At 42.5% G+C, this 5828-nt stretch overlaps 1 non-coding gene across 1 annotated transcript; it reads right to left on the bottom strand.

Moving 5' to 3' along the window:
• Nucleotides 1-4279: 4279 nt before the first annotated feature.
• Nucleotides 4280-4386, bottom strand: Gm24458. Its single transcript, XR_003954848.1, has one exon. It is a non-coding gene; the product is annotated as a U6 spliceosomal RNA (small nuclear RNA).
• Nucleotides 4387-5828: the final 1442 nt, after the last annotated feature.

Raw genomic sequence — 5828 nt, 5'->3', positions numbered from 1 at the left:
CTAGAGTGGGAGGGAAAGACATTCTGACAACACAAGTATCTTTGAGAAACCAGCCCAGCTTATCTCACCAGGAGAGGAGCACGAATTCCATCTGCGGTTCTCATCCGTGGTACTTACAGCATCCCGGTCATGGGTACTTACAGCATCCCGGCCATGGGTACTTACAGCATCCCGGTCATGGGTACTTACAGCATCCCGGCCATGGGTACTTACAGCATCCCGGTCATGGGTACTTACAGCATCCCGGTCATGGGTACTTACAGCATCCCGGCCATGGGTACTTACAGCATCCCGGCCATGGGTACTTACAGCATCCCGGCCATGGGTACTTACAGCATCCCGGCCATGGGTACTTACAGCATCCCGGCCATGGGTACTTACAGCATCCCGGTCATGGGTACTTACAGCATCCCGGTCATGGGTTCTTACAGCATCCCGGCCATGGGTTCTGGATGCACAGATCTGAGCCCTACCTTGTCTTGCAGCCCGATGCCGATGCTGTCATTAGTTCCTCCACTTTATAGGCCATCCAGACATCCTCTGACAAACAAGGTTTGTGGCTAGGAATAGCAGCTGTGCTACTTAATTGTCTAAGAATGAACAAGACTAAATAAGCCACCATCTTCTTCAAACACCTTACCCATAAGCCAATGGCTCTTTTGTTTAAGATCTAATGTTTTGTATCTAATTTATGCTACTCTGTATCGTAACTTTGTATCATCTTACTGAGTAATGACAGTCTATCAGAAGGTGCACTTTTGTGACCAGGGAGAGAAGACCTCTATCTCAGTGATGTTTTCTTGTGAGGATGGGAGATATATTTTTACCTACTGCTTCAGCTCCACTTGACTCACTCACTGCACCAGCTGCAGGGAATGAATGTGTAGCTTGGCCCCATCTCACCTCACCTCTCACTTCTGCTGGTTAACTCGCTCTTCGGCTCCAACTTAGATGAGGTCAGATAACACCTGGATGCAGTTTCATGTCTAATGGGAAAATACTGTTGAAAAATGAGATAAGGATTCTGGTAAATTATTACCATATTTTATTAAAAAATTTATTTAGCTGGGAAAAATGTATCAGAGAAAGGTCATCCCCAAAAGATTCTGAGTCTTAGCTGTTAATAAGATTACAGTGGCAATTGCAGATGGTCACAACAGGAATATGTATATCATTACAAATTATGAACTTATTCAAAGAGGTTCAACAAAGGGGATCCTGTGCAGACAAACATGGGGTTCACATGAGAATCTCCGGAATGATATCCATAGGCTGAACCAATTCGCAGTGTGTCGTGAGTATGAGTCTGAACAGATGGATGGCGAGCAGAAATGCGCAGAAGTATGCTTGTAGATGGTTGTACTCTTCTGTGCCAGCTTGTGGTTCCAAAAACTCTTCTTTAATAGTTATCAGAAAGTAAATGCTCGAGAACACTTCTTGCCATCATTTTATAATCTCCCAGTTTTCTTTTCTTTTTTTTCCTTACTGTTAACAAAAATGATTTGATTCTGACAACTTCAACATATCCTCACTTTCTCTACACCCCAACCCACCCACAGGCTTTCTGAGATATAAATACCCAGTGTCCCTTGTAGAAGATGGCCAAGCCAGATTGAGCAGTCACTCTGTGGGAGTTGTCTTTGTAACCTCGCCTGCTGTACTATCTTTCTCACCTCTCGTGTGGACCCTTCATCGTAGGGTCCCAGATATAAACTAGCACTAAACTTAATGCCCCAGGTTCCAGTGTGTGTGTGTGTGTGTGTGTGTGTATGTGTGTGTGTGTGTGTGTGTGTGTGTGTGTGTGTGTAATTCTTTATGTGATGCTTGAAAACAAAAGCCAACTCTTAGCATACGATATTGTGGCATCATTCTTGTTAAGAAGATGTTTACCTGTGGTTAGTTGGGATCACTATAGGACAAATGAGAAGTAGTAAAAAAATACAATTACTGTATTTCGTGCAAGAACTGCATGTGGATACAACCAGCTTAAAAATTGTAATTGAGGAAAGAGTCGGTTTCTCTTAACCTTGTTAATGCTTTGAAAAACAAATTATAGGCTCAGATACCCAATTGTTAAACAAGGGCAATACAATGTAAATCCAGGGTCTTCTTAGACAACTTTTAAAAAGTGTAATTAATTACCAGTCCCAGACTCCTCTAACCTTTAGAGTAGCAAAACCCTGAGAGAGACTAAGCACATAATTTTGAAATTTTTTTTACACCAAATCAGGGTGTAGGTTTTTAAAATAGAATATTGCTATGAACCCAAGGATGGAGACATTTCAAGGGATGAACCTGAAAACCTTGGGAATTTTAAATTTTCTTCAAGATTCGAAGCAAGCCAAAGGTTTTTAAGCTATCACCTTCACAAAGACAAAGAGCTGAAGAGGAGCACGCTTCAGATGACCGGCAGAGTGACACTCGTTCCTATTATCTGCCATCAGCCCATTTGCTTTCCTACGGGTACACAGCAAAGGCAGAGGAGTCTCATCAGGCTGTGGAGGTAAACACTGTCTGCCACAGGAAGAAGTGTTTTAACTGAGGCAGTTGTTGGCTCTCATCATTATGTGGCAGTAAGGACGAGAAATGTGTTGAGGTAGATCTTGAAGATGTTAGATCAGCTATAGAAGGAGAAAAGCGTAGCTGTGAGAAAATTTACTGTCATAGGAGATATTTTAGTTCATAAATTAAATTTTCTTGTTCTGGCAAAGACATCCATATTTTGTCCTAAGGTCTGTTAGCAAGTCACTGAGGAACCAGAGCAGGGATAGGGGCTTTGGAGAGGTCAGAATTTCTTCAGGATAATAGCAAGGAAGAAGTTGGGTCAAGGAGACAGACATGTCAGAGCTGAGTGCCACCACCTGAGTGCCACCATACAGGCAGGAAGGGGCACAACAGCCCTATGGACAAGAAGCTTTCCTGAGATTCTTGAAGGTGTGTGTCAGGGCTGCAGGCATGGGACTAGACTCTCTCATATCAGCACTGATGCTGCTTCTGGGGGATCAAGGGTTGTATTGTGGCCCTTAGTTGTCAGAACTAAGGGCAGTGTCATTACAATAATAGAAAGTAGAGTTGTAATGCTGATCTGGTTATCTAGCCTATAGAAGCCTTAGGTAGTGTAGCAGTGGTTAAGATTATAATTATTCTAGAAGCAATATGGGGGAGCATAGCTCATGGAATTCCTATGTTAATGCCTGATCTGTGGAATTAGAAGAGTTTCAATATTCCTTTGCCTAGAGAAGAGTGTAAGCTACACACACACACACACACACACACACACACACACACACACACACATATGCACGGGACCTAGGAGGGAGAGAGAGGGGGGATTTTAGAGATTAATGAGCATAAAAGATACAGTCATGGCAATCACAACTTTCTCTATGTTTTCAAGTGCTCCACACCTTACTAGAAAATGTTCATACCATTCTTAGGAATCTGTATATAATACTTGATCTCATAAATACATTCTCAATTATCAAGTTCATCCTTCAAAAATTGGAGGTCCCATTGTGCATTGCATCGGTTATAACAGGGCAAGGAGCACAACTGAAGTGCGATTGTTCAGCATGCGATGGATGACTGCCAGTGAAACCATTCCTCCTTTCTCCCCAAAGATACCCTGACAACAGGTACAATTCATACGGATTTCAGAGAAAGGCTTACTGAGATTAACTCTGCCGTTTTTTAGTAACCATTCTCATAATAGGTGAATTTCTTAATTTGTCATTATTCTTGAGTTCAACCTTTCCCATGGTTTCCCACCCTCTATATTTTGGCGAGTGTTAGCTGAAAAAGGAATATGGAAAATATTGTCAGGAATTCTGTATACTACATAGATATCTGCCATTACATCGAATTTTATTTTTTAATCAATTTCTTTTTTTTTTCCATTTTTTATTAGGTATTTAACTCATTTACATTTCCAATGCTATACCAAAAGTCCCCCATATCCACCCACCCCCACTCCCCTGCCCACCCACTCCCCCTTTTTGGCCCTGGTATTCCCCTGTACTGGGGCATATAAAGTTTGCAAGTCCAATGGGCCTCTCTTTCCAGTGATGGCCGACTAGGCCTTCTTTTGATATATATGCAGCTAGAGTCAAGAGCTCCGGGGTACTGGTTAGCTCATAATGTTGTTCCACCTATAGGGTTGCAGATCCCTTTAGCTCCTTGGCTACTTTCTCTAGCTCCTCCATTGGGAGCCCTATGATCCATCCATTAGCTGACTGTGAGCATCCACTTCTGTGTTTGCTGGGCCCCGGCATAGTCTCACAAAAATATGGAACGCTTCACGAATTTGCGTGTCATCCTTGCGCAGGGGCCATGCTAATCTTCTCTGTATCGTTCCAATTTTAGTATATGTGCTGCCGAAGCGAGCACTTTAATCAATTTCTGAGGTAGGGTTAGGGCTATTAAAACCCCTGTAGTAATGGTGAACGATTACACTTCCTTAATTCTGTGAGTCTTGGCATTAGTTATTTTAATCCCATTTCTAGATGCACACACACTTATAACTGAAATCCTTTTCTACTAAACTGATGCATTTAAATTCTATCAATTATGGTAGGTGTGTCCTGCTCATTGTGGCTTTAATTTGTATTTTCCTAATGTCTTAGCAATATTGAACAACATCTTATTGGCTCATTCACTGCGTTTGTCTACTTGGCTTAAATGTCTGTAATGTGGTTTGAACATCTTCTGATCAGAATATGTTTCTCTTTTTCTTTTTCATTTTTCTGTGCTTTTAAATCGCCCAAGTCTTAGACAAGTCCTGTGATTTCTGTAGTAACACAGCCAAGTAGGCAATCGTGTGTAGAACCACCATACGGCTGGTTCCACCATATGGCTGAGTCTCAGAAATGGTCTGCTTGTGGGAGACTCCTTATGAAGCATGGAGCCCGCATAGGCAGGTTTTCCTCCATGTTTTGTTTATTGCATGGGACCTCCTCCCTCACATCATTACTACCCTTGAATCTCTCTCTCTCTCTCTCTCTCTCTCTCTCTCTCTCTCTCTCTCTCGTGCGCGCGCTCGTGTGTGTGTGTGTGTGTGTGTGTGTGTGTGTGTGTGTGTGTGTGTTAATGTGTGTAAAACAGGAAACCATACTTAACCAACTTCTAAAGGTGACTTCTCCACAACCTAGCAATACTTTGTGTGTCACTGGGCCTTTTGAGGCGTCACATCACAGGGAGGTGAAATGTGATTATCTTGCTTTTAAGTGTGAGGGATGAACTGCCTAAAACAAGTGAAGCTTATCATCTTTGAGTGACAGAAGCTATGACAGTTCTCAGAGCCAGCCTAGAAGCCACAAATAAGCTACTGGTACAGCCTGACCACTTGGAATGTGCCCGACAGCACCTCTTCTACTACACTCACATTTACTTGTAATTTTGCCAATAAACTTGCCCTCTGCAAAGCTTTCTTCCATTTTGAAAATGGAATGGCTTTTCCTAGGTGCAAATCAGATGTTTTCATTTTCAAAACCTTTCAGGTAGAGAGGATGTGAAGGTTTTTTCCCCTTGGCTTCCTGTGACTTCATCTTGCCTCTGATGCCTCACTCCCTATTGGTCTGCCTTGGAAGCATTAAACATATTTAATCCTTAATAATCCTACCCACGGAGCTGAGATGTGAGTCTAAGGCAGTCGAGCAAGCAGCATGGATTCACTTAGAGTTCTGCGGTCTTGACTCAATCCTTCCTGAATAAATGACTTGAATGTGCATCTCTAAAATATATCTAGTGACATGACTTGTGTGCACAAATGCCACCTTTGCCTGATACAAATGGGTGGCAGAAAATTTGGGGTCCAGAGCACTATTTTGGCC

The sequence above is a fragment of the Mus musculus genome, chromosome 3 (assembly GCF_000001635.26).
Source record: "Mus musculus strain C57BL/6J chromosome 3, GRCm38.p6 C57BL/6J".
NCBI classification, from domain to species: Eukaryota; Metazoa; Chordata; class Mammalia; order Rodentia; family Muridae; genus Mus; species Mus musculus.
The sequence above is the reverse complement of the archived record's forward strand: the minus strand, read 5'-3'. Positions and strand labels throughout refer to the sequence as shown.